The sequence below is a fragment of the Nelumbo lutea genome, chromosome 5, assembly GCF_056320005.1.
Source record: "Nelumbo lutea isolate HS-2025 chromosome 5, American lotus-T2T, whole genome shotgun sequence".
Lineage (NCBI taxonomy): Eukaryota > Viridiplantae > Streptophyta > Magnoliopsida > Proteales > Nelumbonaceae > Nelumbo > Nelumbo lutea.
The window spans coordinates 40398933-40423551 of record NC_142688.1 but is presented as its reverse complement, the minus strand read 5'-3'; the positions used below and the strand labels follow the sequence as shown (position 1 = coordinate 40423551).

The 24619-nt window shown below is 37.7% G+C and overlaps 1 non-coding gene and 1 pseudogene across 1 annotated transcript; both read left to right on the top strand.

Annotated features, from left to right (window-relative positions):
• Positions 1-1737: 1737 nt before the first annotated feature.
• Positions 1738-20027, top strand: LOC148851905 (putative wall-associated receptor kinase-like 16 pseudogene; annotated as a pseudogene).
• Positions 5617-5723, top strand: LOC148851906 (small nucleolar RNA R71). Its single transcript, XR_016100083.1, has one exon. It is a non-coding gene; the product is annotated as a small nucleolar RNA R71 (small nucleolar RNA).
• Positions 20028-24619: the final 4592 nt, after the last annotated feature.

Here is a 24619-nt window from a genome sequence, read left to right as displayed (position 1 = left end):
AGCGCCTACTCTAATTATAGAATATAGACTAAAGCTTAAGGTCTCAAATCTCTCTTTACATGCTCTGAATTCAATTAGGAAACTAACCCAAAACAGCTTCTAATTGCTTCAGAATTAAGACAACACAATATGTTACCGGTTGAAGTGAACAATGTTAACAAGATTCCTTTGGGAGTCCTAACTTTTCTTTGCAAGAGAGATGTACAAGTAGAGTATCATAATCGAGGGTTAGGATTGATCTTTCTTTAGGGCATGAAGAGGGATGGTGCTTAAAACAATGTGTTGTAATAGAGGAAGGCTTACAAACAAAGGGTAGGAGAGTGGTGAACAGGAAGATGAAGGACTTGTTAATTTAAGAAGATGATTCAGCACAACAGCATTAGGATTCAGATAAATTTATTTTTAAACTAATCTATATCGTTATTGTTGTAGGCGCTAAGTCTGAGATGATGACCAATATCAGAGCACAACATAGGCTCAATCACCCTTTGGGCCAGAAATCATATGTAGCACACCTCCATCAACTTAAAACTATTGTAGGAAAAGATGGAGAACTTCATGACTGAGCAGGCACAACTTGGCATACCATTTGAGCCCATTGGTGCTCATGATGTGATTACTTAGGGTTCGGGCCGGGTTAAATCCTAAGCGTGCTTTTGGAACCCCCGAGTCCAAAGGGTCCACTACCTCCACAACCACATCCAACCAACAAGCAGATCTCAGAGTCGTACAACTTGAGTCAGAAGTGAGTGAGATGCGGGCCAACATGGAGGCTATGGATGCAAAGATGTCTTAAATATTACTTTGCTTTCAAGTTTCAGCATTTCACTAATTCAGTGGGGCTAAATATATTAACAATGAACAGAGAAAAGGGAAAAGAAATGAAAAGAATTTGGAGGGGTCATGACATTGAAACTATACATGTAAAGACAACAAGTTGTCATGTTCTACATCTAATCTAGTGATAACTCATGACCACACCAAGAGAGATAAAAAGCCCAACTGGCTTGAAACTGAAGAGGCTCTCTATTGGCCCAAGGGCATCCATTAAGTCTTGCACACAACCTCTCAATAAGGGAGATTAAATTCAAACTTAAAATTGTAAAAAATAGCAGCTCAACTAGATGGTGAGCTCTAGACTTCCTAGAGAGGATTAAATAACTGCTACTCAAAATTAGACTTGGTATGCCCCAATGCTGTTACCCAGAAATTAGACTAAGACAACCAGGAATGAAACTTAGTTTGGACTGATCCGCAAGAGCAGTCCTTAAGAGAAAGTCCATCTCATTAAACCCAGATTCTAAGATGGACTAAGATGACTTTATCCTGAAGGAAAAACATGACTTCACAGGCAATGTTATTCCACAATCTAATTCAGCAAAAAGACAAATAAAATTTAGTTAATATGATGTAATCGGTGAAGCAACCTTCTTGTCCCAAAGGTGACCAGGTTGAAAGCCAATAGGAGTTCAAATCTAGAATTTAAATTCAGTCTCTATTCCTAAATGGCTCCTCTTGACATTTAGAAAGCAATGACTCAACCTTGAAATGAGTATTCAAAACCACATACTCTTACAGGGCTCTTACAAGGCAATCAAGTTAACAATAAAACACAGAACCAGGTATGATGAAATGCTAATATGTCAAGGAAAACAATTTAGGTTAACGATTAAGATCAAAATCTCTTTCGACAAGTTAACTTTAATCCTCAATGTCGTATAGTAATCAAGTACACAAATGGATGAGCTTGAGCTAGAGTATGAGCTAGAGTATATTGCAGGTAATGAATCCTTCAAAGCTTTTGAGTGCTACCTTTCAAGTTAGGTTGCTTAAATTCTGGCTTTGGGCCTAAGGGTTGCTCCCCAATACTGAAGTTTCAGCACGTAAGGTGAGTTGTAAGTTGATTCAGCCATGCCACCCATGACTGATATAGGTTGAGTTTTCTCTTCCTTTGACCAAGTCTGTGGTGGTGCAGGCAAAGTAGACCTGTTGAACGGAAAGTGAGACATGGGATTTGCTTGGAGTACTGAGGGCAAACTAGAACCTAGTTAGCCAAGTTTTTGTGGTTTAAAGAAATTAGAGTTGCAGACCTTGGGCAGGATTACTTGGGAATGACCCATTGTTTAAGGCTCTCTTGGACTAAAGCATCCTTAATTAGGCACAATTCTAGGACTTAGCTTAGCTTGGCTTGCTTCCCCTGTTTTTATTTCAGAAATAGATGACACAGAGACAGCTATAATTCAATTTATTTCTCTTGTTTGGTTCGAATAAGTTCGATGGCTCCTTTATTCAATATTGAATAATTATAGCTTTTTATCTGCTGAGTTGCTTCTTTACAAGTTTCCTAGAGTTTGCTTTGACATGATGATTCTCACGGGGGCCTTAACCTATCATTCCCTACCCCTTTTAAACTTGAGCAATATCATTAGATGGAATGACATGCAGTTCTGGCAAGAAGAGCAATGCTTGACTTGGGGGTTCCTTTATTTAGTTTGATTCTAGGCAAACATACAAAAAGATAGTGGGCTTGCGCTGCTCCAAACATTGCATTTGTCTTTAAAAGTGCTGGATTAATAGGAAGTAGTGGTCCCCTAAGTTCTTGAGTGTAGAGAGGGGGGAATGGGAAGGGCAAGGGAAAGACCCTCTTTTGATGAGTGTTCTATTTTCCTTTTTTATAATCTTTTAATTTCATTTGGACTAAAATGTGAACAATTATAAATATAAAGCTGGTCTATCCTCCAAATGCAATATGGATGATGTTTCCTGCCTTATTTTTGGTTATTTGTTTTCATATTTATGTGATTTAGATATCTAGAAAAAACATGAGCCCAAATTTCCTACTCACTTTTCCTGCCCATTCCCTATTCGACCTGAATTGCAGCCACACATCTCTTAATTTACAATAGATATGTTTGACTCCGGGTAGAGAGTGGATAGGACATTCCACTGCATTAATTGTTCCAATTTTTGTCTAATCCCCTGTCAACTAGCAAGGAATGATACCTGAAGAAGTTAACCAATGAGAAGCCCACATGAATTACAATGAATGGCATCAGTTGATTAGTTATTGTGTGTTTAGTTGTTTGCATGCAAAATGATTTACATATTCTCTTCTCTTGTGTTTAACTCATCCAAGTATACCACTTTCCATGACATTCTTACCCCCCTCAAGGGCATATTGTTTGTTAATTTGTATGTCCTCATTTGAGTGAATTGGAATTTTATCCTCACAAATTGGGTCCCCACACCGTCCTCCCAACACTTCCATCCATGAATTGGGAACATCTTCCCATAAATGAATTTCTTTGAAAAATGAAAACGAGCAAGATGGGATATGAATATTTTTCTTATTGCGGCCAATTATTTTAATTCTTATATTATAGGCTTCTTTTTCACTCCAAAAAGAAATGAAGCCCACAGCAAGAATTTTTAAACCAAAGATTCTATTATTATTCATTCTTGCCCAAAATGAGTCAGAATTAAAAAACATGGGAGCTAGAGCGGCAAACTAAGCATGGCCTTAGATTCTTCTACTCTTGACTTTTCCACCCTTGACTTTGTCAGTTCTAAATCTCCTGTTGGTGTCTTGTTGCCTTGCCCAATCCTCAAGGCACGCTTATTTCAGCTTTTGAAACATGTCACACTGAATATGTATTTTTTTATTCACAAAGTGGTGCAAAGAGACGCTTTCAAAGCTGAAGCCCACATACGGGAATATTAGATACATCAAAAGAAAATGTGGCAGCGAAGAATCGTCGCTACCGGAGGTCGACTGCAAACAGCGAACTGAGAAAGAAGAGCCAGCCCCGAGCATGACGGTCAACTGCATCGTGCTGGTGGTAGATGAGGTAAACTCCTCGCATATTTCCTTCGATAAAGCAAGGGCGTAAAATTTTACTTCGGAAAAACCGAAATTGTTTTTCACCGCAAGATCAATGTAAATCCTGACATATTTGCAATTTTACATCGATTTTAATGGTTTTTTTACGACGTCTCCAAAACTGCATGCAATTGTGAACTGGGATGCAATGATGCATTGAATCGGTATTTACACTATGAACCGTTTTGCACTTCACACTTATTAAGGTTTGTATTATTTAGAGAATCTTCTTATTTTCAGATAAAATCAAACTGTCAATTCCAGCTTAATTTGATTCAATTTAGTGGTTTAAGACATTGCCATCGAACCATCAAATCAAACTGTCATTTCCAGTTCAGGTCAATGGTTTGATGGCGATGCCTTTGGTGGGTCGGTCCACGACTTACTTGCAGGGATACTCTGATAATTCAAAACCGTAAGCGAAATTGCTTAAATTTCCTTAATTATCTAAGAATTATTAAAACCACCCTTATTTGATATGACTTTGATTTGGTCAATTTTTACTATAAAATTATCAAAAAGCTATAATACCCCTCAAATTGTTGAACAATGGCGAATTAGATTGGAGTACTGCTCCTGCTTCAATGGAGGATGACAAAGGAAGAAGGCTATTTTGTTATAACCTGGCAATTGCTTGCTTCTGTAAAAAAAAAAAAAAAAAAAAGAAAGGAAATGGCTATTATAAAGGGGTTATGAAATGATAATTTTACTTTTACCCATTCGATATGGTATCCAATTAATCAACCATCCAAGTGGGTAGCAAAATTTAAACCAATTTGGGTCATTCAAACAATGTGCCAAATCAACACAAGGATCGAAGATATCAAAATTCTGTAAATATTAAGGTGGAAGTCTCGGTATAATATTGCTTGGATGGCCAAGATTAATAGAAGTAAGCCATTTATATTGGTTTCTAAACCATCAGAGTGATACCCAATATAAATTGTCCAACCAATGCATCAAATCAGCTAAAAACTCAAAGTGGTATCCTAGAGCAATAGATTAATCTCGTCCATATATATCCGAGTGATCTATCAAATTAAACTAATTAAAGATATGGTTTGTCAAAATGGTATCCATAATTACATTGATGAATTTAATCCATCCACCTAATACGGTAGGGTTTCTTGGTTTGTTATCTCATTTGAAAGGGTTAAATTAATTGAAATATCAGTAATATGATTTAGGATAGTTGAGATTAACTGATTTATCTAAGGAGGCCATTTTGATGGTCTAGATCTTTGACATGTTTTGTACATCACTTAATTTGACATAGATTTCTTAAAAGTCTTGGTACATTGATTGGATGCCCATGATTAATGGATCTACCATTGAAAATGGTTTTTAAAACCTTCCAATTAGTGATAGAGAGGGATTTCAACCAATATAAATTATCCAAGTAATGCACCACATCAGCCCAAAAATCAAGGCCATTAAAGTAGTATCATACAGTGATGGAATGACCTTGTCCATATATCCAAGTGATCCATCAAATTCAAGCAAAGATATGGTTTATAAAAATGGTATCCATAAATAGATTATTGTATTTGATCCATCCCCTTCGATCGCCTCGGTCATTATTTCATTGGTAGTTGTTCGACACAATTTCCTCCAGTAGATCATAAGATTCCTCCAGCGTTTTCCTCATGATTGTGCCACCTGCAGCTGCATCAATAATAGAACGATTAGAGAGGGTAATACCATTATAAAAGGTTTGGATTTGATGCCAAGTTGGTATCCCATGGTGAAGACACTTCCTAAGCATCTCCTTGAATCGTTCCCATTCTTCATACAAAGATTCCTTCTCTAATTGAGCAAAAGTAGTGATATCATTAATTAACTTTACTGTTTTAGAGGGTGGAAAATACTTAGCTAAGAATTTTTCGGTCAAGTCATTCCAAGTAGTGATGCTTCCTGTAGGGAGTGAGTTAAGCCAATCTTTAGCTCTATCACGCAATGAAAATGGAAATAGTCTAAGCCTAATAGCATCATCGCTAACTCCATTATGTTTAAATGTATCACATATTTCTAAGAAGTTAACAATATGTGCATTAAGATCATCACTTGGTAACCCACTAAATTGAATACTCGTCTGAATCATTTGGATAATTCCAAGTGGTGATGCTTGAATTGTGGGCTCGTAAATGCTGAAAGTAGCCCCATCAATTGTTGGACAAGCATAGTCCAAAAGTGTGCGATTTGCTTCTGCCATTTCTTCCTCAACTTCTACTACTGGTTCGCCTCTTTCAACCTCCTCTCTCGTTTTACCTTTGTTGGCTCTTTGCAATAAGCGAAGGGTTCTCTCTATTTCAGGATCGAATCTTGCTAGTCCTTCTCTTCTAGTACCTGTCATGCACTAATAAATCTGAACACAGGAAGAGTTCGAACAAATAAAAAAAAAAACAGAAATAAAAATTCAAATTAACCAAGGTTAACAAGTTCTAATATTACTTTAGGATTAAATCCCCGGCAACGGCACCAAAAACTTGATATCTATAATTATAACCCTAGCAAGTGCACTAGTTATCAAGTAGTATAAAAATATTGTTCCCACGAGGATTTAACAAAATAAGTATTGGAACTACAGTCTTCCTTAATTATTTGGACAACTGAAATTCAAATCCAACAATAAGAACTACTGAAATTTAAAAATAGAGAAAGAAAATAAAAGCAAGAGTAATCAATAGCTGAATATGCAACGATTAATTGAAATCGCTAGGACCATTGGTCCGCCTAACCATTCCAATGAATATTAATGGATGAAATTAACTAAGATAATTTGTCATTCCCATAAGTTGAAGTTTTTCCAATTTTATTTAATATTCTTTCCCAAGATATATCAAATCTATTTCTATCAAGTAACCCTTTGATCCCTCGACTAGAGTTCTCAAGATAGAAATGCATTAAGTTCAAAGAAAAACTTATACATTTAGATGAATCATGTGTATATATCCCTATATACCATTCAATTCACACCATGAATTATTTAGTCCACTATATGAATTCCTCTCCCGATTCATTCACATAAACCCAATCAATTAAGAGATGGCCACTCCTAATCGCATTAAGCAAAATAACTCATAGACTATATGGAAATCATAATCTTGGATAAATCATGATAAAAATATATTCATTGTCATGGTTAGGATTTCCATAGCCCTAGCTATAAATAAATCAATTCATGATAAAGGAAATAAAACAAACAAGAGGAAAGAAAGAACTCATGGTGTCGCCCTTGGAGCTGAGATCTTCTCTTCTTCTTGCCGCCACCTCCTTCTTGAAGCTTTCTTGCCTTGTTGATCTCCTTCTTGAAGCTTTCCTGGTGGTTTTCTTGATTACTTCAGAGGGAACTTCAGTAATTGATTGATGCCTGGTGCTAGTCCGCCCCCCCTACCCATTTATATAGCTTTAGGGGGAGGGGTTGTTTTCTACTCGTTCTTGGAGTTCTCCCTCGAAAATAGAAAGTCCTAATCTAATCCTATCCTTATCTCTTATCTAGTTATCTCAGTCTTCTTTATCTTTCTAGAATTACATCAGAAATTTAAATCTAATAGGACTCTTTATTCTTGCATTCGAATTGGGCTTCTTTAACAACTTGGGCCGCTACAAGGCTTTCCTGCGAAATGGGTTTCAGTTGTGAACTAGGCTTTACTACGAAATTGTTCCAACTTTGAGCCCGATTTTAACCTCGGTGTAGGCCGAATCTATCAAAACCCAAAACATTAAAGTTGTAAGGTTCTCTCCTATCTTTCCGGGGCATTTTGATTCAGCCCAATCGGAGCCCGGATATGAGAATTAGGCCGAGATTACTGAATGGTGCCGAAACTGTGAAAAACCATCTGATTAGCCCTGTTTTCCTTCTTGCGACTTCTTTCCTTGCCCTGAATCAAAATACCAGAGTAATGAGTCCAATTAAGTGTTAATTAAGTGTAAAAGGACTGAATATTCAGAGATAAAAATATGATAATTTTTATTCACATCAGGTCCAATGACCCGTCTACTATGTAAGTAAGGTTTTGTAGGATGTAGAAACTAGGTACCCCGACATCGAGAAGCTGGCATATGCGCAAGTGGTAGCAGCTCGGAAGTTACACCCATACTTCCAAGCCCACACCATTGTCGTCCTCACCAACACACCTCTGAGGCATATCCTACTTAAGCCCGAAATGTCAGGGAGATTGACAAAGTGGTCTATCAAGCTGAGCGAGTACGACATCCTATTCGAGCCACGTCCAGCGATCAAAGCCTAAGTCTTAGTGGATTTCATTGCAGAGTGTACATTCAACACACCGGCCCCAGAACTGACTAAACCCACTAACACGTCGGAGGCGTCAAACAGTGCAGCACCGGTCTCGGCAAGGGTTGGACCGACGTGGGACAATGAGTCCTGGATCATCCATGTAGACAGCTCGTCTAACCTACGAGAAAGTGGTGTTGGACTAGTACTGTATGGTCCGAGCGAGGTGAAGCTGGAGTACCCTCTCCAGTTCGGATTCGAGGCGAAGTACGAGGCACTAATTGTCGAGCTCAACTTAGCGATAGAGATGGGTGTTATGCACCTCGTAGTGTGCAACGGCTCATAGCTAGTGGTCAACTAGGTCAACGGCAATTACGAAGCTCACGATGCAACCATAGTAGCCTACTTAGCCAAGGTCAGAGAAATCTTACGAGGCTTTCACTCTTACTTCATCAGGCAGATAGCGAGGTCCGATAGCGAGGTCCAAGAAGACTCCTCGGCCTCCACAGCCCATTTTAGGGTCACCTCAAATTGCCAGACTAGGGAGTGGATAGTAGAGTTGACCTATCAAGGAAGGAAAACAAAATTAAGTACCACATTGTGTAGTAGCTATTGAAGGAATTAACTAAGTACTAGATACGTACCACCATGACATGATGAGCTACTCTCGCCTCGAGCTGACCCACTAGTAGCTCGGCCCATTGTGTTACTTCCTCAGCAAAGACCACATCCTTGCTCTTGAGGAGACCATACTTTGGATTCATGATGCTCTTCCGCATGCGGGGGTCAACATCCCCCGCCTACATAGACTAGAGCTCGGGACCTGAAGTCTCCTTGGGCGTGTGATGCAAAGAAGCCCTGCCTTGGTCTTCCTTAACTAAGTTGATGACGGGAGGACATGTGGGCTCAGAATCTGAAGGGAGCTCGGTAGTAGTGGCGTCAACGTCAGAGGTGGCGGCGACCTCCTGAGGATGAGATCTCTTGGAAGCCCTCCTCTTCTTGCCCCTCTTCATGGTACCGAAGAGTTCATCAGCGGGGATGTCTTCCATGATTCCTACAACAAGCAACAAACAAGTTAGTCACGAATATGAGCTACAAGGAAGAAAAAATGTGTGTGTAGCGGTGTGATGACCTACTTAGAGGACTCAGCCCGACTTGTATGAGCTTCTCTTCGGCTAGAAAGTCCGCTAGCTACAGGTTAAGGTCAACCCAGGATCAAACCATTGCCAAAGTCTCATTATCCAAATGAACCCCGGGGTCAGTAATGGTCGTCCTCCACTTCATCGACAATGGCCACACTCCGGGTACACAAACCACGAAGTACTGCCTTTTCCAGGCCGGTAGCTTGTTAGGGAACCTGTGCAAGACCTTGTACCCTGGTCAGGGAGAAATGTAGTAGCTGTACTTCTCATCCTTGAAAACACAGGCTGAGTTCTTCTTTATAGCGCACAATGAACTAAACACTCCGAGGTTCAAGGGTTTATTGTATGCATGAAATAAAGAGATAATACCGACAATGGATCGTATAGAGTTCGAGTGGAGCAGGTCTATGGTGACATTAAAAAATTGAAGAACATCTACGATGAAGGGGTGAAGTGGGAAACAAAGTCTTGCTACGAGCTGCTCCTCGCAAATAGCTATTTCGTCTGACTTGTGATCCCAAGGGTACTGACCCAAGGGAATGCTGAATATGTTGTCGGTAGAAAAACAATAGTAAGAAGCTAGAGACTGCAACCTTTCGGTAGTCATGGTGGAAGGACCAAAGCGATCTGGCTTTTGGCTAGGACGCGAGGTTGACGTCCCTTGTTCGGAAACCTTGCGGTTTTGACCCGATGCGTTCGCCCTTTTCGAAGTGAAGTCTGGAATTTCAACCGAAGCATGTGCCCCAACAGAACCGAACTCCTCAACATAGGCCAAGTTACCCACCTCGGTCTCGACGGACTCATTACTCCCATCAAGAAGCTTATCTATGCTACAACTAGACGTGTTGGACTAAGAAGGAAAAAGACAACAGAGCAAGGGAAGGCAAACTCACCGTGAAGAAAGCGGGATGACATCGGACACAAGGACAGATGACACCGAGCTGAGAGATTTGAACGTGACATCAAGGAACTCGATCATGCGGTTTATGGCAAGAAAAATGGGCCCTTCAGCTCCTATTTATAGCCAATGTAACCGAGGTTCAATGGCTGAGATCTACATGATCCAATGGCTCCCATGAAAATCAGCTACACGCTACCCGAGGTTGAAATCGATTGAGCGTGCGTTTTGACGTCGGAGGAGTTTATAAGCAGCGCGACGTCCGCGCGTACTCGATATGCGATCTTGGTCATTTCCTGGTTGAGCCAAGCGGTCCTACAAGTCCGACCGAAAAGCCTCCCTTTGTACCATCTAGACATCACGCAAAATCCACCTGTGCTTGTCATGAAGTCCCCGCACTTGGTCAGGACCTCTGGCACGGGGAGTGAGGGTTAATTGATGAGGGGTGATTTGGCCCAACCTAGTAAGTGAAGGACAAGTGGATGTGACCTACCAATAGGATGATAACTCAGCGAGGAGAGCCTTGTCAGCAGATCGGGAGCTCGGGTGTTCAGGCACCTCGGAACCAAAAGTCACTTCAGCACACGTAATCGACTCTAGAAGCTTCTCAATGGACTTCGAACTACTCGGGATCACGCCGTGTAATCGTAGGCCTTATCCTCTTCCCGCCCGGATAGAAAGGTAACCATAAACTTCATTGACTGGTACGTTACTCTCCCTCGGAAGTGGAATGGATCCCAACTACCCGGGCCTAGGATTTCAGAGTCGTTTCATGAGATGCACGGCAGCTCAACTATATAAGAGCTTTAACCCCAAAGAACAAGGTTCGCGTGATTGTTTGCTTACTAGCTGGGCTAACCACCCAGGGTTCTCTAAGCTTTACTTTCTTGTTATATATATATATATATATATATAATATTACTTTAATAAATTCGTTTCATTTACTAATTTGATAATCCAATGCATTTGCACCATTAATATTCTAAATCCAATGGACAAGATTAATCTTTTCAAATCTTATAAATAAAATTTGGATATAAGTATATATATATATATATGTATATATAATATTACTTTAATAAATTCATTTCATTTACTAATTTGATAATCCAATGCATTTGCACCATTAATATTCTAAATCCAATGGACAAGATTAATCTTTTCAAATCTTATAAATAAAATTTGGATATAAGTATATTTGACCTTCCAATCGATTTTTGAACACCTATTGTTAAGAGGTTATACATGTTGGTCTCACATAACAGTTGTATTGGTTATCATCTCATCGTGTGTAATGGGACAAATATCTTTTTTCCCTAAAAGAGAGAGACAAGAGGGTAAAAAGTGCCACATAAATTATTCCAACCTATATTCGAAAGAAAAAAAAAATAGCTTTTCAGAATTGAATTGTGCATAATGTATCATATATAGCCAGGCTTACAAGATCTTGAGCCTATTGTTTTCTTGGTTGACTTCGGGTTCAAAAACTAATCTATCACATCATAATTCAAACTCAATTACCATCAAACTTGATTAAAGCTAGCTAGATTTGATCACACCCCTATTAATGATCCCTTGCACAAATTTTGGTCATCACAAGCTATCTTGAATTTCATGATCCCTTGGATCAACTTCAAACACTTGTTACTATATATGTTCACGATCCCAATCAGGCGAAGGCAAGAACAGATCTCAAGTCTTGGCTAGAACCAGCTACAACTGAACCAATAGAGTTGATGTGAAGTTATGGATTATTGCAATACATGTGAATTTATAGATTGTAGCTTGGTTGTAGAAGTGGAGGGAGGTGGACTACTCAAAGTTGTTGGGTAGGGCAGCCCAACCCTAAAGTCCGACGATTAGCCGGAGGGAGGTTTCTTTTCATCTTCCCCTTCAAGTTTGAGGCCATGAGGATTTTGAAGGAAAGCCCATTTCGGGTGAATGGTTTTAGAAGTTATTGTTTCCTGAAGCGATGGTCTACAGGGGCGGAGAAGGTAGAGCAATTTAATAGTTTTCAGCAATGGAGTAATTTAATACTTCTACTTAATTTGATGCGAGGCTTCAAGCTGCTAGTGGCAGTGAAATGTGTCTCTGAGTCAGAAGGTGAAAGTGTTGTTTTTGGTATGAATGCAAGCATCCCGGGTCTTGCTGTTTTTGGAAACCAACCACCTTTGTCCTAATGCGATATTATGGACATTTAACTAATTCATCGCATCAATCAATTGTATGTGTGTGTGCCCATTCTGTTTTTAGTGATCGCAATGTATCCTTCTTTGATCAGTCTTGGATCAGACATGAGGGGAGAGACAACAATCTTTTGGTTTTTTTTTTTTTTAATTTGGAACCTTTCACTGGTATTAACAATCAAATTATTAGCCCCCAAAAGAGAAACTTCACCTTAGGTGTGACAGGACCAAACCAAAGAGCTTTGACGGGAAAGGGATTAACACTAATAAAGTTGTGCAAGGTCTTAAAAAGGAGCCAAAAAAGTAGTTTCCACTCATGCATCTAGTAAATCGCCATTTAGATTCTTCTTGAATCTGAGTTCTCTTCATCCCTGAGACAAATCCCACTTTCAAATCTTGCATTAGGGTTACACGTTCCACTTCAAGTGAGAAAAGTGAGTCCCCAATCCCTGTCACCTATTGTTGATGAGAATATTTTTTTCTTGGAAAAAGGTAAAGTAATTTTATTCAAGAAAGAGAAATTACAGAAACTCCCAGACCAAAAGAAAGGTCTAGAAGCAAATCAAGTTATAGACTCCACCAAAACTAAGAATTAAAAAGATGAGGCAAATGCAGGTGCTTAAAGTCCTGAGTAACAGACACCCAAGACATCATCTTACCCACACCTCTCTGTACTAGCTCTTCTGGACTTTTATTGGTCCTGACTCCTGAGAATATCAAGAGAATCTAACATGTACTCTCCATTACTTTACCGGGGAATCTAGAATGTTGTCTTCTAGAATGAACATCTCATTTCAGATGGATTCCAATATTAGCAAACTCCCTTGCAGAGACTCATTGTCTTTAAGAGATTTTAATCTGGGACAATATTTCTTTCTTGTGTATTTTATTTTCTTATTAAGATCCTATTATTTTAGTCTTAGAATCACTTTGAATCTGTTAAAATCTCTTGAATTTCTTTATGAAAAATTGCATACCAAGTATAGGTGTCAATTAAGAAAGGAAGAGGAGAGAAGGAAGCAAGAAATGTTGAAAAGGGTTATCTGTTTTATTTATAAAAAAAGGTAAGGTTGAGTCTGGCATTGCAAATAGATAACACGGACAGGACTACTAGGTGCTGACTCTAAGAAGATGGTTATAACTATTTCATGCCCCAAAATCTGCCTAAAAGAATGTAGGAATGCCATATCTTTTGGAAATCCAGTGTCATCTGGTGTAGGTGGAATGTGCAGAGATGAGTGGGAAAATGCTACTGTTAGATCTATAATTCCTGTTTTCTATTATTAATAAATTGATTTTTTTTGTTGCTGATAAAATAATGCTGCTCTAAAGTTATTTCAGAGTGGTCATTAGCCGGATAATGTCAAAGAGTTGATTGTCCATGGGAACTTCTAAACTGCATATGAGAAGCAAAGTGATTTGTGACCAGGTCAAATGTCTCAGTCAGATGGACTATGACCTTGCTGAATCCCTTGCCAAGGAAGGAGCAGGAAGGAATGCATAGGGAGTGGGCCAGTGGGGGTATCCAGGTCCAGGGGCTCAGCCAATAGGGATGCAAAGTGATCAGGTCGAAATTGGATAGGGGTATATCCAATTTTGATTCGACAAGAAATTCATTGTATTTGAATCTGTTAAATACTCTAGTTGCCCTATTCAAATTTGATTCAATAAGGTTAATGGATATCCAGTTCGAATTTGATTCAATTCAAATTAAAGAGCAAGAAAAAACAATTTCAGCTACCCTGTTAATCCTTCAAAAATCTTCCAAGTCATCAAGTGAAAAAGGAAAAGCAGACTTACCTATTTTGCCTTAATGAGTTTTGCAAATAGCAGACAAGCGGCAATAGTTTAGGGCAGCCTAGCAACAACCTCAACTAGCAACTCAATAATAGACAGCAGTTGAAGATGCATTTCAGCATTTGCATCCCTAGAAATTAAAACTCATGATCATTCAAAGATGCATTCACCATTTACAGCCCTTGAAAATGTTGAAGAAAGGGATGGAGAAGGAACGCTGGTAACTCTGTAAATCTCTATGGCTTGAACTGCAAGACTATAAGAGATGAACACTGGTTAGCAGTGGCAGAAGAGTGTTGGCAATGGTGAAAATTGCTGGAGGGTCTCAGGTTTGATTGGTAGAACAGAGTTTAGAGATAAGGGGAATAGTTTTTAGGAAGGAAAATCAGACTATGGGAGATTAGGAAAGGAAAATGTTTTTTTTTTTTTTCTGAGCAAAGAAAGGAAAATGGTTTAGGTTAAGAAAAACCTCTGGGTCTCAGCATTTGATTTTTCCCATGAAGATAATCAGTTAGAAAGTTAGGGGGTTGGGGAGTCAAAGAAAAAGAAGGGTGGTTAAGGAAGTTTTTAGGAAAGAGAAGTCAAATGTTGTACTAATTCAAGAAACAAAGTTGGAAGAGGTGGATAGAAGATGGGTAAGAAGTGTGTTGTCAGCCAGAGGCTTAAGCTGGGCTTTTGCACAGTTGTGGGGAGCCTTAGGAGGCTTCCTAACAATTTGGAAGAATGAGAAGATAGAGTGCACTGATGAATTGATTGACAACTTTACGGTCACAGTGAAGTTTAGGAGGAAAGAGGGTGGGTTATAATAGGATTTAACTAATGTCTATGGTCCAAATTCATATAGGGAAAGGGAAGAGTTTTGGGAAGAACTAGCAGCCATAAAGGGTCTTTGGATTGGTCCTTGGTGTTTGGGGGGCGATTTTAATGTCATTAGATTTGTGAGTGAAACAACTAATCTTAGCCATAGGATCACCTCTAGCATGAAGAAATTCAACCTACTTGTGGAGTCCTTTGAGCTAAGAGAGCTCCCCATGCTACAAGCTAATTTCACTTGGTCCAACTTTCAAGAAAAACCCCTATGTTGTAAACTAGACAGATTCCTATTCTCTGTAGATTAGGAGACTGCTTGGAGGGGAATGGTAGTAAGGGCACTTCCTAGACCAACTTCGAATCATTGTGCAATTAGGCTTTCACAAGAGAAATTAGGAGAAGGACCTTGTTTGTTTTAGTTTGAGAACATGTGGCTACTTCATCCTGAATTTTTAAAGAAAGTACAATAGTGGTGGGAAGAAGGTCAAGTGGAATTCAGATGAAAATGATATAGATTCTAAAAGGATTGCTAAAAGGAGTGGAACAAGGAGGAGTTTGGAAGAATCAAAGAGAGAAAACAATGGATTGCTAAAAGGATTCAAGAAATTGATATCAATGTTTTAAAATGTGGAGGCGTGACGCGAGGCATTCCACTACCTAGAGGTATGAGGCGTAGTTCAGAACGCAAGAGGCATAAGCCTCCCGAACACAAGGAGGTGTAAGCCTCCTTAAGAGAATGGGAGATTAGGAGGAGGATGAAGAGGAAGGGGGGATCTCCTTTTTTATTTATTTTTAATAAAAATGTTTTATATTAAGAAGAATAAAGATGAATAACATTAGTTGAAAGGGGGGGGGGGGCTTGTCGAAGCAAAGGCATTCCAATACCTCCTCCCCCTTATCCCGTTTCACCTGCAAGTTTGTTTTCAACTCCACAGCCCTCCATGACTCTCATAATAGATTAGGATATCAATTCGAAATGAAAAGAAAAGTATTTAACTCCTTTAGAAACCTCAAACACCTTCCTAGTACCCTAGAAGTCCTTACCTTCAAAGATTCCCTTTTAAAATAGAAAATGGGTAGCAATAACCAAACATTTTTTTCCTATAAAATACATTCCACCAATGCCCAAAATCATCAGCATAGATGTTTGTTGGTGGATGGCCAACGATCAATGCCCATTGGTACAAGTTTCAATGGTAATCCACCAATAAACATTTATGGTGGTAATTTTGTAGACCTAGCAGGTTGGCGATTTATGACCATTGGCATAGAGTTTTTTTAAAGAAGGAAAATGAGCAAGATGGGACATGAGTATTTTTTATTTTGCAGTCAATTACCTTAATTTTTGTCTCTAAAAAAAAATAAAACCCACGGCAAGAATTTTAAACCAAATGCTCTATTATTATTCATTCTTGCCCAAAACGGACAAGAATTAAAAAATATGAAACCTACAGCGGTTAAGCAAACATGGCCTTAGATTCTTGTACTCTTAACTTTTCCACCCTGGACTTTCAGTCCTGAATCTCTGTTGGTGTCTTGTTGCCTTACCCAACCCTCAAGGCACGCCTATTTTAGCTTTTGAAACTTGTCACACTGAAATATATATATATATATATATATATATATATATATATATATATATATTTTTTATATTCACACAATGGTACAAAGAGACGCTTTCAAGCATTGCTGAACGCTACATAAACTTCCAAGAGACTTATCTACATAAAATATATATATATATTTTTTATATTCACACAATGGTACAAAGACATCCCAAACCGCAATAACAACTACAAGACCTTGCCACCTCTACCCCTTCCTCTTGCACTCTTAGCACCCTGATTTCATTTTCTTAATTAAAACATCTACATAAACGTCCAAGAGACTTATCTAACTGTAGCCTGCTGGCACTCTTCCAATCTTGTACGCATTCACATCTTCTTCCACTTCCAGCTCGCTATTGCACTCCGGTTGCTCTTGACCAAGAACTTTTACAAACGGTTGAGATTCACCTTCTTTTTCTGCTTCCAAGAACAATCAGATTTCCTTCCCACTACTTTCTAGTTTCTACCCACACTCTATCCACTATGAATTGTAGCCACACATCGCCATCTTGAATTGTGAATGTGGGTAAAAAAACTGGGTAAGAAATCTGGGATTCCTTTCTTGCAGTCTCTTAGCCAATCAAAAAGAAGGGACCTAGTGAGCTTACTTATTTGAATATTCTTTCTCTACTCTTATCTACTAAACTTGTTGTAGTAGGGTCTACCAGAGGTCCAACCACCCTCATATCAGGATACGAAGAGCCCCCCTTCTCTCCCACCCTCAAACCCCTAGAAGAGCCAAGTCTTCAGGCCCACCCGAGCCAGCCCTAAGTAAATTCCTCTTTGTCCAACACCCAAGACTCTTTCTACTGTATATGACTTTTTTAACAAGACTCAGGTATGTATCAACCTCTCTAAATTTTGGTGCAACCTATCCTGGGCATTTAATCTAGTAGGCCCCAATATTTCTTTTAATCTGTCCCAAATTTTGGTGCAACCAACCAAGCTCAAGCTTGAACCTTATATTGTCTTGGCAAGTCGAGCTCGAATAGTTAGCTATTCAGTTCAGCTTGGCTCAAATCCACCTCTACTCCCAAATACCCATAATCCTTTGTAAAATATCCATAAATTATATTTTTTTATATGATTGTTTCAGGGTGGGGAAAATTTGAGGATTTCCCATCCCCAATGGGGAATGGGTGCCTCACCCCAAACCCGCCCCACCACTGGGGTCAAGGCAGGGATGGAGTAGTGTCTTGACTTATGGGGGCAAGGTACAATGAAAGGTGCCCCATCCCATGCATCGCACAAGCCCCCGCTAGTATGTTTTTAAAGGGGTCAATCTTATTTTCTACATATTTTACATACTAGTAAATGTGTATGTGCATTTGCACGTGGCAGTATCTTTAAGACAACTATTTATAATTCATGGACAGTTTCTAAACAGTTATAACTTATAAGTGGGTAGTTTCTGAACAGTTATGAGCGGGTAGTTTCTGATGTGAGAGTAAAAGCCATATATGCCCTCTTTATGCCAGTTGTGTGCTTAGACAAAAAGGGTAGAAAACATCCAAGAATATTCTAGAAAAAGGGGAATTCGCTCATTATAGGTAGTATAGATTTTCATCCATGTTTGTATTTTTATTATTTGATTGTGATGTCATAGGTTCAACTATTTGATCTGTTGGAAAAATAAAATGACTTGTTGACTTACCACTTTGGAGGGAAAATGTTTCTATTTTGAAATTGTTTGTTTTTTAATTGAAACACATGGTTAGGGGTATCAATGGGACCAGATTTGGTTTTGACCCAGTCCGAATCAAAATCAATTTGAATGACAATCCAATAAGGCATATTGAATTGGACCAGTGCTGACTTAATGGTCGAAAGTGTTTATTGGATTGGATTGGATCTAGTCCATCTGTAATGGATTTATATTGAATTTGGTCAAATTGAACCAGCAATATCTAGTCCACTGACAGAAGATATATAATTGGAGTACGGGTGTCAAAGGACCAAATTTGGGTTTGGGTTAGACCCAATCTAAAATACACCCAGTTTAAACAAATTCAACAGTCCAAACATTGAATTGGGCCAGTCCATAACGATCCAAAGTATTCATCAGATTGGATTAGACTGATCCATTTGTAATAGATTCATAGTGGACCAAATTGGATTGGATCAATATGCGGCCCTACACATGGCCAATCAATAGGCCCCTCTTTGTTGGTCTAGATTGTCATTTAAAAAAGCTCCACGCTTGACCTGAATTCCTATACATAAATTAAATAATATTATAATTTTTACTTATCTATAAATTGGTTTGTTTATATGCAGTTGGAGGATCCTGCGTGTTGTTGTTCGTTATCATTGGTGTTACATGGAGCTGCTGGGTTTTTCAAAAACGTAAACTCAAACAGAAATTCTTCCAAGAAAATGGAGGTGTATTTTTAAATCAATTACTTGCTTTGCATGGAGACGATAGAGAGAGAAAGTTAAGGATATTTACTTCAGAGGAACTTATGAAAGCAACTAACAATTACAATGAGAGCCGAATCGTTGGTAAAGGAGGTTATGGCACGGTTTACAAAGGGACATTACCAGACGGGAGAGATATTGCCATTAAAATATCCAAAGAGACAAACAAGATCCAAGTTAAAGAATTCATAAATGAGATTGTCATTCTTGCTCATCTCAATCACGAAAATGTGGTGAAGCTATTAGGCTGTTGTTTAGAAACCCCAGTTCCAATTTTAGTTTATGAGTTTATTACAAGGGGGACCTTGTTTCACCGAATCCATGGCGATGGGAGACAAAAGTTTGTGCTCTCATGGGAGGATCGATTAAGAATAGCGGCAGAAACTGCAGGAGCACTTGCATATCTGCATTCAGCAGGTGATCCGCCAATCATTCATGGAGATGTCAAGTCTATGAACATACTCTTAAATGATAAATTCACTGCAAAAGTATCAGATTTTGGTGCTTCAAGATTGGTCCCCCTGAATCAAATGCAGTTATCTACGCTTGTACAAGGAACTTTTGGGTACATAGATCCAGAATATATGCAAACAAGGCAGTTAACTGACAAGAGTGATGTTTATAGCTTTGGTGCAGTTCTTGTGGAGCTATTAACAGGAAAGAAGATTTATTCTGATGACAAGCCTGAAGAACGAAAAAATATGGCGAAGTATTTTGTTTTGTCAATGAAACAAAACCGTCTCTTTGATGTCCTAGAGGATGAAGTGATGCATGGAGGAAATCATACACAACTTCAAGGAGTTGCTGATCTTGCAGAACAATGCCTACGATTGAACGGGGAAGAGAGACCAACAATGAAAGAAGTTGCTGTGGAGTTAGACTACTTACGAGGACGTGGAGTTGGTAAGCACTCATGGGTGAAAGAGAACTATGATGAAGAATCTGTGCATTTGTTGGTTGAATCTTCTTTGGACTCTCAAATTGAAAGTTCTACTAGGGGAGTTGATAGCTTAAAGAATCAAGTTATATTATCCCTAGATGGTGCGAGATAATTTGCTATAGTAGTTTGGATCTACTACACCATCGTTTTCCTCAATTTTCTCCTATACTTCCATTCAATCTGATATATATAGGTGTCTCCTTACACGTGTGTAAATATTCATTCATGTGAAACACACATGTCATGACACATGATCTGCAACACAGTAAATGGAAGCATATATAGAAGAATAGTGTATGAAAAAGGTGAGTGCAGGAGAAGTGTAATGTTAGTGTTGTGTTTTTCCTTATTGTTATCTTCTTATGTTGTTCTTCTTTTCAGTTTAGTGTCAGTGTTAGTGTTAGTGTTAGGAAATAAAGTAAGCGCAGGAGAAGAGTAGTGTGTTAGTGTTGTGTTTTCCCTTATTGTTATCTTTGTCATTCTTCTTTTCAGTTCACTGTCAGTGTTAGTGTTAGTGTTGTGTTTTTCCTTATTGTTATCTTTTTATGTTGTTCTTCTTTTTAGTTCTTGTTTAGTTTTATGTCATTAGTGATCACTTTTTATGTCCAACCATATTGTGTTTCCAACAATAAATATATCTCAATTTTTAATATTGGTGATTATTTAAAGGAATGTTTTAAGAAGCAATCTTGAAATTCAACAACTTTTCCCAGTAGGCTCAGTTTGGAAGGAGTATAAACACAAATATAGGTATGTTTGGAAGGAGTACGAATACAAATAAAGGGGGCCTACTTGTAATTATGTAAGAAAGTTCAGGGGAGGTGATTACAATCACCAAACTTCAGGGAAGGTTTCAACAATTTGCCCTTATTTTAATTTTATTTTCGTTATAAGAATCCAAAGTCATTTTCAGCTCATATATATATATTACTTTAAGAGTTTTGTTTCATTTACAAATTTGATAATCCAATGGATTTGCACTATGCATTAATATTCTAAATCCTATGGACAAGATTAATCTTTTCAAATCTTATACATAAAATTTGGATATAAGTATATTTGACCTTCCAACCGATTTTTGAACACCTATTGTTAGGCTTTTTACAGTGAGATTGATGTGTGATTAAGAGGTTATACATGTTGGTCTCACATAACTGCTGTATTGGTTATCATCTCATTGTGTGTAATGGGACAAATATCTTTTTTCCCTAAAAGTGAGAGACCAAGAGGGTAAAAAGTGCCCCATAAATTATTCCAACCTATATTCAAAAGAAAAAAAATGAAAAATAGCTTTTCAGAATTCAATTGTGTATAATGTATCCAACATATATAGTCAGGCTTACAAGATCTTGAGCCGACTATTTTCTTGGTTTACTTCGAGTTCAAAAACTAATCAAACACATAATAAGATTCAAACTCAATTACCACCAAACTTGATTAAAGCTAGCTAGATTTGATTACACCCCTATTAATGATCCCTTGTGCAAATATTGGTCATCACAAGCTATCTTGAATTTCATGATCACTTGGATCAACTTCAAACACTTGTTACTATATATGTTCATGATCCCAATGAACAGATCTCAAGTCTTGAATAGAACCAGCTACAACTGAGCCAATAGAGTTGATGTGAAGTTATGGATTATTGCAATACATGTGAATTTATAGATTGTAGCTTGGTTGTTGAAGTGGAGGGAGGTGGACTACTCAAAGCTGCTGGATAGGGCAGCTCAGCCCTGAAATCTGACGATTAGCCAAAGGGAGGTTTCTTTCCATCTTCCCCTTCAAGTTTGAGGCCATAAGGATTGTGAAGGAATGCCTATTTTGGGTGAATGGTTTTAGAAGTTGTTCCTAAAGCGGTGGTCTACAGGGGTTGAGAAGGTAGAGCAATTTATTAGTTTTCAGCAATGGAGCAATTTAATACTTCTTCTTTGATGTGAGGCTTCAAGCCACTAATTGCAGTGGAATGTGTCTCTCAGTCAGAAGGTGAAAGTGTAGTTTTTGGAATGAATGCAAGCATCTTGGGTCTTGTTGTTTTTGGAATCCAACCACATTTAATTTGTCCCAATGCGATATTATGGATATTTAACCAATTCATAGCATTCAGGGACTACATAAAGAATGTAGAGCACAACAAACGAGCAGAATCTCATACAAGAAAAAGTCGGATAATAATATTCAAATAAAAGAGAAGCAAATACACTATAACTAAAAGTAATTATGCATATCACTAATAATAAACACACGAAGATACAAACATAATAAGCACACAATATATCACTTAAACCATACACGTACTCGACTTCACTTAGAATTACACACAATACTCATAGGGGTGAGCCCCTATTTATACATGACCTAGTCTTTTTACATTAAATACAAAAATATAGCAAAATTATTCCAGACGGAGGGAGGTTTGAGCAGGAATGGCCCACAAGCTGGCACGGCACAGCCTGCACTTTGCATAGGCCGCAAGCAGGTTGTGTTGTGCCAGTCCAGCATGGCCCATTTTATAGCTCTATCTATTAGGAAGTAACTCTTCTTTCTCATTTAATGCCTATTACAAAAAAGACACAAAAATCCATTCTTTTTGTTCATAAGTATATTATAAAATAAGTTAATCGCAAAAATGTTATTTAACATTCTCATTTAATGTTTGTTAGGGAAAATACATAAAAATCCCTCTTTTTGTTCAATAGTTGGAAAACAAACCATGGTAGTTGCTGAAACCCCACAGAAGTTTTTGGTTGTTGCTTAAACCTCTCTTGAAGTTTGTTAATTGCAATCACCTCCCCTAAACTTCTTGACATAGTTGCAAGTCACCCCCCTTTGTAAAATACTCTAACAAGAGGCATTAAAATGTCCAAAATACCTATGTAATTATTATTAAATTTTCTTAATGAATAAATTTAAAATGGGATGATTTTTATTAATACTTTTATCATTTATAATGACATTTTGTTAATAATCATATCATTTCTCAAAAAAAATGAATTTGTTAATAATTATAATTAATTAAATATAATTACAATTAAATAATAATAATTTTTATTATGAAAATTAAAAACTAAAAAGTAATTCTTTTAAATGGAAGTTTATTATTTAGCCTATAATAATCTACCATTGAATATCAAATGGGTTATAAATTACAATTAAATAGAACTTAATTTTTATTATGAAATAAATAATAATCATATTTAAGTTAATTGTATTTTGATTGAATTTAAATTTATTATCTATTATATTTAATGTAAATCTAATGGATATGAATCAAAATTAAATTGAAATGGAATAGATATAATTGCAATAAAACTTAGGAAATTTAGGAAATTTAATGGAGTATTTGAGAGGAAAGAGAATTAGCGGGTATTCCATAGCACAGATGAGAAATTGGGTGGTGTTTTTATCCCTTCACTATTCTAGAACAAGAATTTTATTTCTTACTCAACGAAAATAATAGAGGCCTTTGGCAATTTATTCTTCAAGGACAAATATTTGTTCTACAGAAACAAAAACAGCATTTAGATAATGAAAATATTTCTTTATAGTCATAACAAAATCTTTATTTGGTTGAACACTCAGCCTTAAAGCATCATGGCTTCCAGCCCATATGATTATAGTGATTAAAGCATGGGAATCATAGAGTTTAAAATTTAAAGATGATTGATCCACATTCTGCCTCTAGGATCTCATATGTGATAAACTGAAAACATATTTTTGAATACTAGCTACTAGCTAGTTTATTCGGTTCCATGTTTAGACACCGAAGCAGAACCCTAAATTTCAATTGATACAACAAACTAACCCCACATTTCCTGATATTCAACAAAAAAATAGAAAATAATATAAAGGAATGAACTCAGATCATATCAAATGAAGATCATCCATAGGTAGAGAAGAGAGGGTTGTTGAAGGTTTGGGAGAAATAAATGAAATCCTATTAAAGATGTGTTCTGGTCGCTCGCTATCCAGTTCTTGACGCAACAAGAATGTTCAACCCTCTTTTGTGTTGTGCAATAGCATTCTTTGAGGTCGAATGAATGAGAAATCCTGTTCTAGAGCTTGAGTTTACCATTTTGTGTGAAATTATAAAAGTGCCCCTTCTCTCACGTGGGAATGTCGCATATATGTTCATTATTAGATATAGATGTTGTGGGAATCACACATTCTTACAGAACTTGTTTTTTGAGAGTATCCATTTGTCACTCCCAAAGAATTCATTCTTTGGGTGCTATTCTCATGCAGGAATGGCTGGTTTCTTTTGTTTTCTTTGTTTTTTTTTTGCCAGATACGTTTTTGTTCTACAAGAATATTGGGAACAATAAAAACACTTTCTCGGAACGTTGCCAAATGGGGCATTAGTGTAATTTAGAAGTCATTTGCAACTGAAGAGTGAAGATAGAGGAGTACTTAAAAAACAGAAATAAGAATTAAAAATAGGGCAAATTAAAAATAGGGCAAATTTAGAAGTCATTTGCAAATGAGATCCCCCTTTCCTCTTCATCCTCCTCCTAATCTTCCCTTCTCTTAAGGTGGCTTACACCTCCTTGTGTTCGGGAGGCTTATGCCTCTTGTGTTCTGAACTACGCCTCATACCTTCTAGGTAGTGGAATGCCTCGCGTCACTCCTCCACATTTTAAAACATTGATATCAATTTCTTGAATCCTTTTAGCAATCCATTCTTTTCTATCTTCGATTCTTCCA